General features: G+C 41.4%; 1 protein-coding gene across 4 annotated transcripts in view; it reads right to left on the reverse strand.

Moving 5' to 3' along the window:
• The window catches only part of RNF144B (ring finger protein 144B), an 82,279-nt gene that overhangs the window by 42,290 nt on the left and 20,328 nt on the right, over positions 1 to 19,661 (reverse strand). Inside the window, exon 1 of one of the 4 annotated variants that reach the window (XM_083518888.1) lies at positions 11,075 to 11,584. The exons of 2 other annotated variants lie outside the window; for them this stretch is intronic. The gene's annotated coding sequence lies outside the window, so the exon portion shown is untranslated. Of the gene's footprint in view, positions 1 to 11,074; positions 11,585 to 19,661 lie in introns of those variants that run through there. One more of the 4 variants, XM_083518887.1, reaches the window with a different exon arrangement.

A 19,661-nucleotide genomic window follows, 5' to 3' on the forward strand; every position in this document is an offset into this window, starting at 1 on the left:
AGCCTCTTCAAACAAACAAGGATTTATTGCTGAGAGAACTGCCAGCCAGCTGAAGTTGTTGATCTTTCCTTGTCCTAGATATAACATGAAAAGGCACATAGTTATAACCTGAAGGGTCTCAAGCCTGATTGCTGTAATATAATACACTATAATATATAATTGAAGGACCACGAACTAGGGTTCCCGGGATTGAAGTAATAACTAAAAAGAAGTTAATAGTGCACTTAAAAGTTATCATGCTGCATGTCAGTGCAAATCCACAGTCTTCCACACAAAAACACAAACACCCCACCAAGCACAAAAATATGTTTCATCCAAAAACCTGTTAACCAGGAACACAACAGAATAAAGAGGCTTAAATACATTTTTGCTATTATTCCAGACACAGTGGAATTCACAATCAGGATTAATTAGGGACATTAGTTAGCCATTACCAATTTTTTAGAGCCAGTTGTGGTGTAGTGGTTAGAGTACTGGACTAGGGTCTGGGAGAATAGACTTCTAATCCTCACACAGCCATGAAACTCACTAGGCCAATTACTGCCTCTCAGCCTAACCAACCTCACATGGTTGTTGTGCAAATAAACTGAATAGGATGAGGAACCACATACACCAACTTGAACTTCTTGGAGAAAAAGGTAGACTATATGTGCAAATAATAATCGCCATCATCATCATCTTGTGGCCAAATCAAGGCATTAGGGACTGACTACCTATCTTCTTCCTCAGGAAAAGGTATTAGATAAGAATAGTTTGGTTTAACTTTAAATCTGTTAACATTTATATCCAGCCCTTTCTCCAAGTACACATGGAGTTATGTGATGGTCCCCAATGAGGGGTTTACTTGGACCAGTCCAGCTTAGCTTCATATCAGAGACAGAACAATATCAAGCATCTTCAGATTACTGTCTGGGTGAAATTCTAAGTACCACAAATGTTAAGTGAAAACTAGACCTCGCAAGAGAAAAACATATCAGACTAATGTTGAGGGGAAACTAAAGTTGGACTACATTTACTTAACCTTTAAAATCTATTAGACCAGGAACCTTTAGAAAGCACGCAAGCACAGTATTCATACTTAGCAAACCTTTACTTTGTTTGCTTTTAAAAGTTCTCCGGTCTATCTATGGCACTACACCACAAACAGACTTCTAATCTTTTATTATCATCTCGTATACACTTTAAGAAAATATGTTCAAAGATTAATCTGCCAACGGAACATAGAATACGTGGGGAAGATAAACAAGTGCTTCATCTGTTTAAAAGAACCAAATGCACAGATTGCTTTTATATTGCTCGCAACCAATTCAACACAAGTGACAGGAAAAAGAACCAAGATGGAAGAGGAGCTACGGTACAAGGTGTTGATGTTATTTTGCCATCAAGACATGTGTGTGTGTGTGTGTGTGTGTGTGTGTACCAATTGTAGTATAAGCTCATCCTGTTTAATAAGGAACTAGTTCCATCTCAAGGCTGCTTTTTTAGAAAACAAACTACTTCAGTTCAAATTCATTAAAAGTTCATCCCCAATATTCCCTCCCCCCAACATTCAGAACATTGCAAACTGCTGTGTTGAACTATAGGGTCCAAAAGTAAATCAGGGACCACAAATGAGTATTAAGGTATCTGACAGATAAAATGTCAACAGGTGACACTTTCTCCATAATAGAAAAGGCTTGTCCAGTTTAATATGTGCCAGCCACAAGGCATGATTCACTTTGTTATTGTACCAGTACTTCTTGCGGCAAGGTACTCCTGTTGGAAGATAGAATATCTCTTCAGCAGGGAAGATATAGGAAATGCCTTGCATTCCTGATTACTAAGTGACAGTAGAAACGGTAGCACCTCCATATCTGCCTAATAAGCCTTAGAATTTTGCTGCTGCTTCTTTTATTACTGACTTTTTTATATATGTTCAATTGACTTGCTTTTTTAAAATGAAAGCTAAGAATCTGAATCTTTGGCTGGGGGTGGATGGGAAAGAATCAATGTGAAGATGAACTAGAAATTGTTCAAAATTCTATTTCAAAATGAATTTTATTCATCTTTAGTTCAACTGGAAATTTGGATAATTGGTTTCAGATGTAGTTCAGATTTGTGCAACTGAACTAGTTCACTTTTGCATAGTAAGGCCTATATTTTCAAGTGACAGAAACAACCATGAAAGTGAAATTAACCAACAAGACAAAAGAAAACCCTCTTTTGTATGCCAAGATTCATAACATTTCCCAGTGTTTTGAACAGGATAGTTCCTGCCTCCCCAATGCAAGACAGAGAGTATCAAGATTAACATTTCATGAGGCTAAACTCTTATTTGGCAAACTGAGCAGATGTTTGTTAACATTCAACTATAATGGGTTCTTACAAAAAATACTCATTGACAGTTGTGATACTTCCACATGACATTAAAAGCAAAAGATAGAACTCAGTTCTTATTAATTCAACATCTGATTAACTGAAGAGAGCAATAATGCTTCACAAAGTGTATATAGCTGTTCTGTGCCAGAGTATGTAGTTTCAGTCTATAGAAGTGGTTTTCAGACTATACTCCGAGAAACCCCCAGGTTCCTGAAAAATATATCTAAAGGGAGACCAGCTTCATTTTAGAAAGAAAGCTTTCCATCTTCTACGTGCAAAAGAAGAGTGCTGAGGAGGGCAAATTCAGTTTACATTGTGCCTCCTATAGCATGCCACAGAATTCAATGTCTGAGGGAGTCGCTGCAGAGGTTCTGTGACAAACACATCCTGAAGACAGAACATATGAAAGCCACTGTTCTATTAAGTCGCTTGTCCACACATTTGGTAATGGTGGTTCTTCATAATACACCACTGTATTAACTTACAACCAAGCAAAGGACACATATTGTGGGATAGTGCAGTCAAACAGAATTATACATGAGTGCTAGTTAGCACTTGAAGGGTTTAAAAGAGCTGGATTCCTAGACTCAGCTAGGTTACGCCCCCTTTTTCCAGCAAAAGGGAAAGTGAAGCCTATTCTTCCTGTTCCTCACTCACTCTGCACCATGTAACTGACCTGCAAGCTTAGAGCAGGTGTTTGGAACTATCTTTCTGTATTTTCTACCCAAGATATTTTGCATGTGTTCTCCTTCCATTTAAGTACATCAACAGTGTATTAAAAAATCTAAGTATTTTCTAGATAGGTGAATAGCAAACAAAGCAAAATATAGGATTTAGCCACAATAAAACCTGGTCTATTTTTTCAGGGCCATAGTTGATACTGATGCACTTTGGCACTCCTCTATTCATGACAGCTCACCTCGGCCATTCTAACAGCCCTGCTGTTCAGTCACCCCCTGCTGATTTCCTGTAATTGTTTTCTCACCTTCACACCCAAGAGCCCTTGACTCTTGAGTCCTTCTGCCGCCATAACTTTACCCTGGCCCTGGATGCACACAGTTACGTTCTTTTCTGATCACGTGGGTCACACACCTGGCCTCTGCATGATCAGCTCCTCCATCCTTTCCTGCAGTTCTTTTGCAGACTTTATCTAATCTTTCCCATAAAGCTGAGGTTGCAGGTCTGGCAAAGAACTGTGCCCGAGAACCTGGACCCATGTAAAATTCTGCAACAAAAGTGCTTCGCAACAGATATGAAATACGTTTTATGTTTTAAGAAAATCAAGGTCGCACTCACCAGCAAAGCAGCTGGAGTAGGAACAAAATGAGCAGCAAAAAACTATGAAAAGCAGTGGGTGGGGTGGGGTGGGGGAATCAAAGCTAAGTTCTCCATCTCCTCAGAAGAACAGCCTTAATCAGTCTCCTAAGAGTGAAAAGGTCAGGTGAGTTTCCTAACGGAGGGACTTCCAGCCTGGAAAATTCCAGTGAGAAGGCCCTGCTTTTCATACTCACTTACTGTACCTCTTTCGGTAAAGACACAGAAAGCAGGGCCTTCAACAAAACTGACCAGGTCAATTGTGCAAGTTCATATGGGAACAGCCAGATCCTTTCTGCACCCAGAAAAGGACATGGAAGGCATACTAAGAGGTAAAAGGCTCCTCTTCTGGGCACCATTGCTACCTGGGCATCCAAGACCACTTACCTGATCCTTAAGCATGTTTACAACTCCATTTTGATCTGGCTGAAAAGCTACTCCAGTGAAATGTTTATGCCTCTCACACAGAGACTGCCATCTCCCATAGTTTCAGTTTTACTTTACCCCGGCCCTGGAGGCACACAGTTACGTTCTTTTCTGATCACGTGGGTCACACGTGACTCATACCATATACTTATAAATGCTTTTTTTCATTATTCCCATGACTACCGCAGAGGAAAGAGGCAAAGCATTAAAACTAGCCTTCAGCTTCCTAACATTGAAAAGTCAATACTGTTAAGTGGGAGTAAGTGTGGGCACAAACGGCCAGCGCTTTCATTTTTAGTTTGTAAAAAATAAGGCTGCATTGTGGTCGTGCCTCACTCTGATCACCATTTCCTCCTTCCTCAAAAAGGCACAAAGGAACCTGCCTTACTTTGTCATCTCAAAAGCCATGTAAAGACCTCCGCAGTAATCTGGAAGCTTGCCTCCATTAAAAAGAGCCTTGATGCAACTTCAGTGGAATGAGCAGTGGAGATAACTGAAGGGTATGGAACAAAAAATATTGTATAACATGAGGACCAGGTTTTCTGAAAGCAAGGACACCTAGTGAGGAGGCAGAAACATGTGCAAGGCCATCCACTTGTCAGTGCCAAATCTTGCAGATATCAAAATCCAATGTCCCCAGAAAAAAGCTTAGAGCAAAAAGTTCTTTCTGTCAAGGTCTGAATTCTCTTGAGGGTAATAATACTCTGTTGAGGGTCACAAGACAATGGTGGGCAGAGTAAGAGCCAACAATGTGTGGAGACAGAGACAAAAGTGCTCTAGATTAACTAATCTGGAATAACAGCCACCCTGCTTCAATTTTTCCACAGTGAGTATCTCAAATTAGAATTTCCAACCCCGTGTAGATTTTCTTAGAGGTATTTATTTAAATATAACATGAATATATATATCATAATACAGTGGTACCTCGGTTTATGAATTTAATCCGTTCCGGAAGTCCGTTCTTAAACCGAAACTGTTCTTAAACTGAGGCATGCTTTCCCTAACAAGGGCTCTCCCGCCACCGGTGCCCTTCCACCGTTCGGCTTCCATTCTTAGACCAAGGTAAAGTTCGCAAACCAGGACACTACTTCCGGTTTTGCAGAGTTCTTAAACTGAAACAGTTTAAGGCCTGTTCTTAAACCAAGGTACCACTGTATACATATTTAAATATATGGTATAAATATATTATTTTAGACATAAACCCTACTTGATTTAGAACATGTAAATCTGCCTTCTACTGACAAAATGAATTTCAATAGGGACAAATGTAAGGTTCTACATTTGTAAGGCAGGAGTAATCTGATGGACATATATAGGATGAGGGACACCTGGCTTGACTGCAGTAGATGTAAAAAAGGGATCTAGGGATCTTAGTAAACCACAAGCTTAACATGAATCTGATGCAGCAGAAAAAAAGCTAATGCAATTCTAAGATGCATCAACAAACATCTAGTGGCCAGCTCAAGGGAAATAATAGTGCTGCTCTATTCGGCCTTGATTGGACCCCACCTGTACTGCATCCAGTTCTGGACACCACAGTTTAAGGAGGATATTGACAAGCTAGAACACATGCAGAGGAGGACAACCAAGATGATCAAGGGTCTGGAAACCAAGCCTTATGAGGAACAGTTGAGGGGTTTGGTATGTTTCACCTGGAAGAGAGAACACTGAGAGGTGATATGATAGCAGTCTTCAAATACCTGAAGGGATGTCGTGTGGAAGATGAAGAAAGCTTGTCTTCTGCAGCTCCAGAAGGCAAGATTTGAACCAATGGATTCAAATTACAAGAAAGGAAATTCCAATTAAACATTGGGAAGAACTTTCTGATGGTAAGAGCTGTTCAACAGTGGAATGGACTACATCAGAAGGTGGTTGGTTCTCCTTCATTGGAGATTCCTAAACAGATGTTGGATGGCCACCTGCCAGGGATTCCTTAGCTGTGATTCTTGCATTGCAGGGAGTTGGACTAGATGACCCTTGGGGTCCCTTCCAACTTTCTATACTGCACGGGACCATTAGTCCATCAATCTCAGTACTGTCTATAATGACTGGCAGTACTTCTCCAGGATTTCAGCTGGGGGTCTTTCCCACCCTAGTGAGTTTACTCTCCCAAGTAAGCATACAAGGGATTTTTGTGGTCCAACACACCAATACAACTACTGTTCTAGAAAGCAAAAAGTAACAATGCTGCTACAGTTAAAGATCCTGTTTACAGAAAAAGGACCCAAACAGAATAAAGGAATTTAGTTTCTCTAAACTTTGCATGTTACTCTGCTTATATTGGTTCCTTCCTGCATTTCTTGGTTGTTTTTATTGTGGTCATTGGAGCTTCAGCTTAGGGTCCTAGTAATCACATGAAATTTGGAAGAGACACACACACCCCCGCCGCCCTCTCTCTCTCTCTCTCTCTCTCCCCCCCCCCACACACACACACATCAAGCTATTCCCATGAAACCACAGAAATTGTGCGCATTGGAATACATAAAAACAAGAAGGTGTGCCCAAGTTTGGCAATGTTCAGCAATATCAATTTCGTATTATGTAGCTGGTAATGTGGGTGGCGCTGTGGGTTAAACCACAGAGCCTAGGACTTGCCGATTAGAAGGTCGGCGGTTTGAATCCCTGTGATGGGGTGAGCTCCCATTGCTCGGTCCCTACCCCTGCTAAACTAGCAGTTCAAAAGCACGTCAAGTGCAAGTAGATAAATAGGTACCGCTCTGGCGGGAAGGTAAACGGCTTTTCCGTGCGCTGCTCTGGTTCGCCAGAAGCGGCTTAGTCATGCTGGCCACATGACATGGAAGCTGTCTGTGGATAAACTCCCTTGGCCTATAGAGCAAGATGAGCGCCGCAACCCCAGAGTCGGTCACGAATGGACCTAATGGTCGGGGTCCCTTTACCCTTTACCTTTAATGTGGGTTTTACTGTAAATATCTATATGCTATGTAGATGGATGGATAGTTTTTAATTCTATCTATGTTTAATTGTTTTTAATGATTTTCCCTCCTATGTTTTAATTATTTTCTATCCGTAAGCTGCCTTGAGTCCCTGTCAGGGGAAAAGGCGGGGTATAAATTTAAAATGATTATTGTGATGATGATGATATCTTGTTAACGCAAGGCCCAGCTAATGTGCAACACAAAGACAATGAAAACTCAGAACAAAGGTATTTGGCACTGGCAGATAAGTAAACGCTTGTAAATGCTGTAACCTTACCCCAGTGATTCAATAGCACTCAAAAATTGCATTTTTGGTAGGAGTCAATCTTTACAGTCAGAAACTCTGGTGTTCTACTAAATTTCAGTCAGTACAGATTAAGAGCTTGTTGCCACTGAATGCATTCCTTGCTAAGAACACCTGCCTTCTTGGCTATGGTCAAGGCATCAGGCTTCTCTTTATTTGCCTACTACAGTTTATTTTCAAAACGTAGACAATGTTCTCCCAAAGATGCCAAAGTCCAGTGCTCAGAGGCATATATACAGGACCAACCTAGCAACTTTATAAACTAGGTGAGCAAGCAATAGAGCAAACAGTAGAACTGGGAGGGGTTTTTTTAGAAAAAATAACAAGGCTATCAACTTTCCTTTTTAAAAACAGAGCAAGTTTCTCTCGTGGTTGTAAAAGGGCGCAGCCAGGAAAGGTGGTGCAGACCATTTCAGGTTTATTGCTCGTATGCAAAGGGGCATCCAGGCATGTCTTCCAGTTATCATGGTTACTCTGTGGCTCCCGGAAGCAATTCTTGTCTAGTCCTCCCAATGGCCTTCTGCCATGTTCCCCTTTACTCATCCTATAACTTAATTCTGCTGGAGGGGTTGGGAGGTAGAGGGAGGACTGAACTCTTCCCACCACCATCACAATTTGTTTGTTTGTATACTGCCCTATACCCATAGATCTCACGGTGGTTCACAACATAAAATTACAGTACCAAAGAAAGAAAAGAAAAGAAAAGCTATCCAGCTCTGATATATACAATTGGCAAACCTGATCCAATTCTCAATTCCAGCTCATTTAACTTGACTGGGAACCAAGATCAGCACCTTTCGCATGCCACATAATATCAGCATGCTGTTTGCCAAGAAAGGGGCAGAGTTTCAGGTCTGAGTGTACTAAAGCCCTTAATGTACCTGCACCTTGTGGTTTCATCGTGTTGCTTCGCCTTGTGGTTTCACTCTGGTCACCATGTGGTTTGGTACCTACTGACTAACTCTGGCATCCTTCCACTGAAAACAAGGCTCCAGGAAACCAGAAGTTCATTCTGAGGTGAGGAGAAGACAAGACACTCACTGCCCAAAGTAGTTAATGGGAAAACCCACTAAGTGACACATCCCCAAGAGCTCAGTTTAGAAATGAAGAACATAATGCTGGTCGTTCTGGAGACAGAGTAGAGAACCAGAGCTCCTCTGACTCTAGCTATCAGATTATTAGAAGAACAGAAATGCACCACAAGTTTAAGAGCCCGCTCCATTCAGAGCACCAAACATAGGTAAACAAGCTCAGAGCAAAGGTTTCACCTGATGAATAAAGACTTTGGGGGAAGCAATCACAGAAGTCATGCCCAGCTTTCTTTAGGTTGCTTGCAGAATAAAAAGAAGCTGAATCGACAGTGAAAGAGGATGCTATTAGAAAACCTTTTGGATATGTTGTAAAGTGTAACTGGCAGAAACTTTGTCACATCATTTGCTCAAACTTTGCTCAAGCCACCCAATGGAAACAGCCGCTCTTCATCACAACTCCAAACCCACAGCATTCAGCTTAAAAAGGGATTGCTGCCCAAGCAACATGACTTATGAGGGACGGTTGAAGGAGCTGGGTGTGTTTAGCTTGGAAAAGAGGAAACAGAGGAGATACAACAGCCATCTTCAAATATCTAAAGGGCTGTCACATGGAAGAGGGAACAAGCTTGTTTTCTCCTGCTCTGGAGGGGTAAGGACTCGAACCAATGGCTTCAAGTTACAAGAAAGGAGATTCTGAATACACATCAGGCAGAACTTTCTGACAGTAAGAACTGTTCGACAGTGGAAGGCCCTCCCTCAGGAGGTTGGGAGCTCTCCTTCCTTGGAGGTTTCTAAGCAGAGGTTGGATGGCCATCTTTCATGGATGCTTTAGCCGAGACCATTGGGGTCCCTTCCAACTCTACGATTCTATGATTCCATGACTGTATCCACTCAGAGTCCTGTACAAGTGTCCAAGCTCAATATACATGTACACATGGAAGCCAGGATGGGGCTTACACCTGCAGATCCTGCCTCTGAACCTCAGACACCGATACTAATTTATGTGCAAAAGTCCAAACAAGCATACCTCCAATGCACATAGGCCAGGCTTCCTCAAACTCGGCCCTCCAGATGTTTTTGGCCTAGAACTCCCATGATCCCAGTGGTCAGGGATGATGGGAACTGTAGTCACAAAACATCTGGAGGGCCGAGTTTGAGGAAACCTGACATAGGCTATGAACACATATCCTGTACCCTGCAGGAAAGGAAAATAGGAATCATACATTCAGATCCTATGGGTGTAGACCTCCTAGTCCCTGCAGGTGTAAGTCCATCAGGCATGATAATCATTCTCCTCTTCCCATGTGTTGCATTTATTCCCAGTTTATCAGCTAAGGTGAACGTGGCATAAAGAAGAACAGAAATTCCACAATAGTAGATCCCCACAACTTCACAGATACTGAAGCCGCATCTTCAGAAATATATCTGGCACATATTAAGGCAGAGAAATCATACTACACCATTTCTTTAAACCTTCCAAGATATTTAACTGGAGTTCAGGGCATTATAACTGACTTACACTCTGTGAAGCAAACTCTTAAAGCAACAGTCATTCACAGGAAAAGTGCAAAAGGCACTTCACACTAAGATGATGGAACAAGACACTGTATCCAAAATTACTATAAATATGCAGACACATAAGCATGTGGCTTTCATTTTCTGCCTAGAATAGTAAAACTACAATAGGAACTAAAAATATGTATATTCTGTATGTTATTCCTGAAGTTTAAAAACAATTAGAGAAAACAATGAATGTTGGAAAAATGTTGGAATGAAGTTATATGGCTTTAGTAGAAATGTTATAAGGAATTAGGTATAGATAGATTAATAGGGTATTAAAGGGAAAAATAAGGTTAGAATGTGTTAAGATAATTATAGGATAGAAAATAGAGGAAGATGGAGAGGAATTGCTGAAACAATTAATAGAAGTGGAAGACAAAAAGGGAGGTGTGAGGAGGTCGTGGAAACATGTGAATGAAAGATAAGATATTGAAATTGGATTGTGTTTTGAATGGTTTTTGTTTTGTTTTGTTAATTGTTTGTGTTAGTGTTGTGTAGTGTTTTTTGTACGGTATTGTATTGTTGTATTGTTTTTCTTTGGTTTTTTGTAGTGTTGTGTTTAAATTGTTGAAAATTAATAAATATTATTTTTTTAAAAAAAACAATTAGAGAAAACAAAAAACTATGTCTCTATAGTCAGACATAGTTCCACCATGCAAGGTATTTATGGACTTGTGCTGCAAATTACATGACACAAACAAAAAGTATGTATCTTTTCAAATAGATCCTCTCCTTAGCATCTTTCAGATCGTCCTTTTATTTAAAGAACAGAATTGAAGTTTCCATTAGGAGTGAACAAATTTAAAATGATCACTTGGTTTGAAATCATCTTAAAGACTTTTCAGTGTTTTTCCCACACAAGTGAGCATTTATTTCTGCAAAGCTATACTGATAAAACCAACATAGTTCACCACCCCTAGCAAAGAAAGTGCATAAGTTACTGCAGTTAAATGGCATTTAATTTCTAAGAAACCCATTTTTGCCTCAGATGAACTACAGTGCTGGCTGTGTATGTTTAAAAAAAAAACCAAGTACCCAAAATGATTGGGTTTCACCTCCTTGTCCTCTTTAGGAACTGGAAAGGAAAACGACAGCCCTTACTTAATTGCCCCCGCTATAAAGAAATGCAGATCGTCCCAGCATACCTTGCCAAAAGAGAGCAGGATTCGCTCCCAAACGTTTGACTTTTCAATAGCTTCACTCACACTTCAGCGCCTCCGAGACATGTCACCGCCAGCAAAAGCTCAGAGTCTGAAGAAACGCGTTTCATTTCTCGCCGCTTCCTTCCTGCTCCCAGCATCTGAAAGCTTCACACGTTATAGATCTGGAGCAAGGCTCATCTCTCAACCGTCTCGTCGCTCCGAAGAATAATCTCCTCCCAGCTATTAAGAGCATGTTGCCATTATTTCTTAAAATGCACGTCGAGCACATATGCAGTAGCTGTAAGAAAGCTACACTTATTTATACAGGAAGCTCAAGCCACAGCAACACTTCCTACTTCCAAGTCTCATTTCAAACGCAGGTGATTGTTTTTAACCCTCCAGGAACCCAGATGCTACATAGCACAACTTCCTTTGCTGTTAAAATGAACAACTTCTTGCTGAACTCCGAGTGGATAAACGCAGGAGAGTGATCGCCCCAACCTCCCAGTTTTAGGTGTGGCTAAATATTCAAATACAGATAGATGCACACAATATTGTTCATATGGCAGAAAGCCACGTATAGCCAGCTTAGGATTGTTACCTTTCATTTCCAGCAGGCTCCTGTGCCTTTAACAGCTGCAGGAGAGGCAGAAAAACAACAGCGGTGCCTTAAAGGTCTGCACCTGTTTAATTTCTGCTTGTGACAGATCTGTTTAAAGGTACAGGAACCCAATGGGGGGGGGAGGTGGCAACCCCATCCAGAGACAGGGAGAAAATGATTGATTGCGCACTTCATCTATATGATATGGTGGTAGTATTTTTTTTAATACTTCTGTTTTAAGAATTGCCTCAAAATCTGGGAATAGTAGGAGGGAAACTACTTTGGATAATGGCAAAAAATTAGAGCACACTCCTCAAAATATGGCACTGGAGGGCAAATCTGGCTGTAACTGGAAAAGGGGTGGTGGTATGTTATATGTATATACACACACACACACACACACACACACATTCTTATTTGGCAATCACTCCTAGCCGAGGAAGATTAGCACGTTTATCCCTTTCGTCCTGAGTTTGAGCATCTTCAAAGTCCATGACACCTTTGGTAAAGGCTTTTCTCCAACTGGAGCGCTCGCAGGCCAGTGTTTCCCAATTGTTGGTGTTTATACTACTATATCACATAAGGTTTTTTTATTAAAAAAAAACCAGGGTGGGAAAATCTTTGTTTAGCATGAGGCAGCATTCCCCCATGGACAACTCTGTGGGAACCAGATGGCAGTAGTTGGTGCAGCCAGAGGCAAAATGTAACCTACTATACTATACAAAAGTAAGGATCAAATCAATTTTTTGTCTAGAATGTACAGCAAATTTCTCATCGCCCTGTGCTGGATTGGTGATAATTGCAAGTTGTGGAATAGCACGAGGCCAGATTAAAGGAGCTTTTTTGTGTCACCTATGACACTGTCTCAGAGGCTTGTCCTTTGCAACCACCCCAAGCTGCATACTCTAGTAAAAGGAGTCCAGGAGCCAGAAAGGGAAAGAGATTACAAATTGTGCATGAAGGGGAATTCCTGAGGAATGTAGGTTGGGTTGTGAGGAGGAGGTTAAGGAGAAGGAAGAAAAAGAGAAGAGAGAGTCTAAGGACTGACAAGGAAATGAATTCATGCTGAATGTATGTGCTGCATGAGGCCACTGGCATGGGGAGACAAGAGAGTGATTTTTTTGTAAGGAATGAAGAAGATTAAGAAGTGGCGTTTTGTGTTACAACCCAGGGGTTCTATATGCAGTTTTTTTATATCCTTGCTTTGCTATCCGATACCTCCTGAAATATAAGATTCATTTCAGCATGCTACCAGAAAAATCACAATCAGTCTACTTTTATTCACGTATCAGTCTTGATCTGCAGACTTGAAGTTTTAATTATCCCCTTGAGCTAAACCATAATTAAGCTATCTTATGTAAGGTGTTCAGCTGTGAATATAGCCTATCAAACAGAATTTAATAAAACTCTTTTAAGAAGCTTCAGTGATAACATGGGCTCTTCAATATGAGAAGGAATGCAACAAACCATGTCACCACAGGTATCTCTCATTCTCCCATACCAGAAGCAAATACTGTACAGAAGTTACTGGTGGGTTTTTCCTCCTCTAAACATTTCCTTCACCTGATATAGATAAATAAAATAAGATAAGTAAAAATAGTTAAGATGAATGAAATGAACAATCCAATGTCGCTGAAGTCCACACAATGAAGAAAAGGAAATAACTTTTTAATGTAGATAGCTCTGTTAGCTCTGAACTAGCTCAGCATAGCCCTTAAACAAATATATATTATGTGTCAAATGCCATCACTGACCACATGTGTTAAAACTGAGATCTGATAGGTGGTGGGGCATTGAACAATCTGTAAATAGATGTCCCAAAAGGTTCAACGACTGAGCTTCTGGACTTCGAAGAGATTGATTCAGGCACCAGCTCAACCGCATCAAGTAGCCTGACTAATCCATTTCACAAAATAGTTGTACAAATACTTGTTGTTGTTGTTGTTTAGTTGTGTCTGACTCTTTGTGACCCCATGGACAGGGCACACCAGGCACTCCTGTCTTCCACTGCCTCCCGCAGTTTGGTCAGACTCATGCTGGTAGCTTCAAGAACACCATCCAACCATCTCATCCTCTGTTTTCCCCTTCTCCTTGTGCCCTCCATCTTTCCCAGCATCAGGTTCTTTTCCAGGGAGTCTTCTCTTCTCATGAGGTGGCCAAAGTATTGGAGCCTTAGCTTCAGGATCTGTCCTTCCAGTGAGCACTCAGGGCTGATTTCCTTAAGAATGGATAGGTTTGATCTTCTTGCAGTCCATGGGACTCTCAAGAGTCTCCTCCAGCACCATAATTCAAAAGCATCAATTCTTCGGCGATCAGCCTTCTTTATGGTCCAGATCTCACTTCCATACATCACTACTGGGAAAACCATGGCTTTAACTATATGGACCTTTGTTGGCAAGGCGATGTCTCTGCTTTTTAAGATGCTGTACAAATACTTAAGAACCTTTAATCACTTTGTAAAAGTAAAGTGATTAACACTGATTTAAGAATAGTCCATCCCTTGCAACCATTCACCCAGGTCATTCTGGGGGTGCTTGCCACATGATAGGTTAAAAAAAAGAGCACAAAGATGGTCTTGGGAGCAGCCTCATCCAATTTGGTTTTAGATGAATACATATGTAATCCAACCAGCTAACTGTGTAATCCTATAAAGGTCAGTTCAGAAGTAAACTCCAATGTGATGTTCTACCAAACAGGGAGGTGTGTATAATATTGGGTTGCAGCCTAAGATTAAAGAGAAGCCTTCTATTCAGGATTGTGTAATCAGGTCACATAGTTCTAAAATGTAGATCTTACCAGACATATACTAGCTACAAATTGCTTAAACCTTAAATATAGCATTTATTCCATCACTATATGCAAGCGTATGTCTTTTAGTGTATTTCAGACTGGTATAGCTAATAGTTTTGGATCATTTCAAGCCATGAATTAGAGCTGACCAAGAAAGGAAGGGTGTTAACATCCATCTTCAAAGAGAGGGAATGCTTTCATACAGCAAAAGCAGGTCAAACTGTACGCCTATTATCAAGAGGCATTTGGCCAATTAAATATGTGCCTTACAAATTATTTATTAATTAAAAAGAACACAAATTTTGCATGTCTTCCTAAACCCCAATACAGGTGCCTCATAGAGATCCTGAAATGCAAGGAAACTTGCAATTTCTTGAACAAAAACCACCCTCATTGCATTATGTCTTTAGCTCTCTTCAAGTCTCACCATCAAGAGTCAAGCAAGCACAGAAGGGGTGGGGGGACAACACATTAGCTCTGCCCTCCCACCTGGCTGCCATTCCCCTTCTCCAATCCGCCTGCTTCCAGATATCTAGAACTATGGTTTCTATCAGCCCTGGCCTTAGTTCAAAGCATCTGGAGTCCCAGGCTGGCAAAGGCAGCTCCAAGGGTGCCTTCTCTATTCATTCCAAAACATATATAGGTGATATTACCCTCCGCAAGTTGGAGCGCAACAAAAACAGCAATGGGCAGGAGCTAGTTCGCTCATCTCTGCTTCTCCTGCTCGTCCTCCTCATGTGTTTATTTAATTATTTCTGAAGAAGGCTGTGACATTTCAAGACGACCTCCAAATCAAACACCCAGTTGCATACCCATATTCAAAATATTGTTATTCTACACTTAACGCAAGTCACATGGATATTTTTACAGTGTACATAGCATGCACTACTAAAGAGATTTTGAAAACATTAAGCTGTTTAGAAATGGCTTTGAATACATAATATATAAATACATAAATAAACCCATGAAGAGGGATGTGTGATTCTTCTTTCCCCTCTCTCATGTGTTGACTGGAAACAGAGAACCCACCTGTGCATCACTGTATGTTTTCTCTCAGTGTGTGTGTGTTTTTTCAGTATTTTGCAAACAGAAAAAGGAGTGGTAGATTCACAGATTATGTGCAGGAAGTCAACTTTCCACATGGTCACTGTAAATTCTCAAAAGGACTTAAAACCTTTTCCTAGACACCATTTTAACTCATTCCAAAGCATTTCAGTTTCAGAAAGCATAATATGGAAGCATTTAGCATTTTGTTTTGTTTCAGATTTAGGGCAGCTAGTTATCTCTGTAAGGGTTGTACAAACAGCAGTACAATTAGGCTACAGTTCTAATTGTTCTTGGGAATAAGGGCAAATGAATCCAGCAAAGAAAAGTATGCAGAATCAATACCAGGGTTGGGCAGTTTAAATCGTAACAGGTTATTATTAGCCATGTTCAGAAATTTGAATAGTCCTCAGATTACAGTGGTACCTCTGGTTACGTACTTAATTCATTCCGGAGGTCTGTTCTTAAACTGAAACTGTTCTTAACCTGAAGCACCACTTTAGCTAATGGGGTCTCCCGCTGCTGCTGCTGCGCCGCCGCCACGCGATTTCTGTTCTCATCCTGAACCAAAGTTCTTAACCTGAGGTAATATTTCTAGGTTAGCAGAGTCTGTAACCTGAAGCGTATGTAACCTGAAGCGTGTGCAACCCAAGGTACCACTGTATATGCCTATAACTTTCTGGCTTTGGCTTTGTGCCGAAAGTGATGCTATCTTTTTACAATTAATTACATGCCTTAATGACCTACCTAACGTTGCAACAATTCTAGGCAGTCAAGTTACATTGCACACATTGCACTGAAAACTGGAAGATCAGGAAGACAGAGTTGGGCAAACAGATCATTTTCACTGTAATAAAGAACAAACACACAGTCCTGTAATCAGGGGAGAGGAAATACTCTCAGATCACAGATGTCAGCTTCTTGGGACCAATGCCTTCAGATGTTTTTTGCTGCCCCTTTATTACAGCACTTAAATTAAGTGAATTAAGCACGCGTCCCTTCACTTCAATGCTAAGGTGTAAAAATAGTTTCACATTAAAATGCAGTAGAGTTTCCACTTGTTGCTTGCTCCATACTTCAGATTTAAATAGTACACATCTAAAAGGTAAAGGGACCCCTGACCATTAGGTCCAGTCGTGACTGATTCTGGGGTTGCGGCGCTCATCTCGCTTTATTGGCTGAGGGAGCCGGCGTACAGCTTCTGAGTCATGTGGCCAGCATGACTAAGCCGCTTCTGGTGAACCAGAGCAGCGCACGGAAACGCCGTTTACCTTCCCGCCAGAGTGGTACCTATTTATCTACTTGCACTTTGACGTGCTTTCGAACTGCTAGGTTGGCAGGAGCAGGGAGTGAGCAACGGGAGCTCACCCCGTCACAGGGATTCAAACTGCCGACCTTCTGATCGGCAAGTCCTAGGCTCTGTGGTTTAACCCACAGCGCCACCCGCGTCCTACATACACATCTACACCTCTCTAAATGACATTACAATATAACTTTATGCATATTGCTGACCATATTTCAGTATGAGCATTGATTTGATCCCAACTTTTAAATATTACTTCAGAATGTATCTCAAACTGTGTCAATTATTATATCTTGGCCCAAACAAAACTAATATAAATGTAAGCCTGGACGACTCCTGCAAATTGTCACATATTGAAAAGAATTTTAGACAGACTAGGGACCCCTGATAATGTAACAGGAAACAATAATCTTACACTATTAAGATAGCCTATCCATCTGGTGCTAGCCAGATGTTTTGGACTCCAACTCCCATCAGCCACCCCGGCCAATGACGAGGGATGATGGGGATTATATTTCAGTAGTACATCCAACTAGCAAAATATTCATCAGTAGGATGGACTGGGTGGGTATATTGAGGGGGTGTTCCTGTATGTTACAGAGCCTCCTGAGAAAGGTAGTTCAAAGGCGACCTACATCAGCGCCTTCATACAGCCTTCCAGAACCTGGTGCCATTCATGAAAACAATAATGTAAGCTATTTTGGAAGAGCCGAAATGTACTTTCTTGTGCAGTGCATTTCAGCTTCAGTACAAGTGAGTCATGGTGCTCTGACACTCAGCAGTTCTATTTTTCAGCATTTGACAGCATAAATGTACAACCCCCCTCCACACACACAAAACAGCTACCAGGAAACAGCAAAATCTTGCCAATCTTTACTTCTGATATCTCATTTTCAAAAAATCTCATTACACTTATTTGTGGTACCTGACAATGAAAGCAAGACAGCTCAATGTCAGAGATAGTAGATGGACTTCAGCTCAACTATAGGACTGTATTTGAGTGCAGTCTTTCATTATTATTATTCTTTTTTGGAATCTCAGCTGCTCACTTAATGGAGAATATAAAGGGCTGCTCTGGGATGCACCACTGTGGTACGGGCTGGATCTGACCCTGGTGAGCTCAGAAGCTAGGGAGAAAGGCAGATTTTGCCCCATCTTAAATGTATTCCAGATTACAATCTGTTTGATTTGTCCTGTTGAATTTTCTGGAAGTCATTGGAAAATTGGCATGGGAGCTCTTCAAGGGGTCAAGATGATGGCCTACTAACTGTGAAGCTTCCTTGCTATCTGGCTAGTTTACTAGTAGCTCCTTTGCCAGAAGCATTGGATCCTGCCTTATGAGTTAAGTCATCGGTCCAGTTCAGAAGATCTTCAAAGGTTCAGGCAGAAGTCTTTTCCCACCCTATCCAAAAAAGCCAAGGACTGAACCTGGGACCTTCTGCAAGAAAAGCATGTGCTCTACTACTGAGCTATAGCCCTTGCCCATTTGCTTGGGTGGGAATGATACAGAGGCTCATTGCCCACTAAACATCTCCATAAGAACTTAAGACCTTTCACATATACCCCCCTTAACACTCTTTTCTCCATTTGGGTGCAAAGCAGCACATTTTGACCACATGTTCTACACTGGGCATAACAGAAGAGTTTGCTACATACAGTGGTACCTCAGGTTACATACGCTTCAGGTTACATACACTTCAGGTTACAGACTCCGCTAAACCAGAAATAGTACCTCAGGTTAAGAACTTTGCTTCAGGATGAGAACAGAAATCGTGCTCCAGTGGCGCAGCGGCAGCAGGAGGCCCCATTAGCTAAAGTGGTGCTTCAGGTTAAGAACAGTTTCAGGTTAAGAACGGACCTCCGGAATGAATTAAGTACTTAACCCGAGGTACCACTGTACACTGCATACTCACACAACACATATTTGCTTTCTGGGTGGAAAATCTAGTTTCCGGTCTGCACGGATATGCAGTACAAAATATAGGTGTGTATCAGTGCCTAGCTCCGCTAATGATTAGTGGCAAACTTGCTTCTCCACAGTTCAGAACAAAGGATGAAGCCTAATAAGAATAATCCCTTTGGAATGTTGTACCTCACACCCAATACCAAAATGCTACATTCCTGAGATTAAGATAGCAGATTCAAAACAAGCAGGGCGGGTGGATCACAGATACTTTCACTTGTACTGAAATACAGACCTTTTCCTTTTCCTTTGGCTGCCACAGCTTAATTTTTGCTCAGGTTCCACTGGATCTCTGTAGATACAGTGTTTTACAAAGGACAGTGCACAGTCTTCTTAAGTTGCATGCTTACTTTTGGCATCTGCTTACTATCCTGCACTAAACACAAGTAATAATTTGACCTACAAAGCGGTGCTTACTGCGACACAGTAATTCAATTTTGTATCATTTCGCGGCACAGTAATTCAGTTTTACTAGCAAACCGGAGGTTAAACTAATCCCTTTCCAGTCCCAGGAGCAGCATGAGGAACATTCACACGACACACCTGCACACGGCAACCAACACACTTACGTGTTGCGACACACAGTTTGGAAAGCTCTGGCTTAAGGCATCCACAGATAAAATAACCTCACTGCAACATATCCAGCATAAGCAGAGTGAATTGTATTGCCTCAGGCAGAGATGACCCCAAACAATTTGGTCCTAGAGGAACACAATCCTGCAGCGGGTCAAGATTCAGAGGGTTTCCACTTACCTATGCTATACCGTCCAACTTTTTCTGATCGAAAACCAGGACACGCATCTTCAGGGAAGTGTTCCCAGGCACGTCACATGACTCACGCAGCACTCTCGACCCCCCAAAAGCATTTCTTTTACAGGGCGCAATCTTC

Source organism: Podarcis liolepis (assembly GCF_965112155.1).
Source record: "Podarcis liolepis genome assembly, chromosome: 8".
NCBI lineage: Eukaryota > Metazoa > Chordata > Lepidosauria > Squamata > Lacertidae > Podarcis > Podarcis liolepis.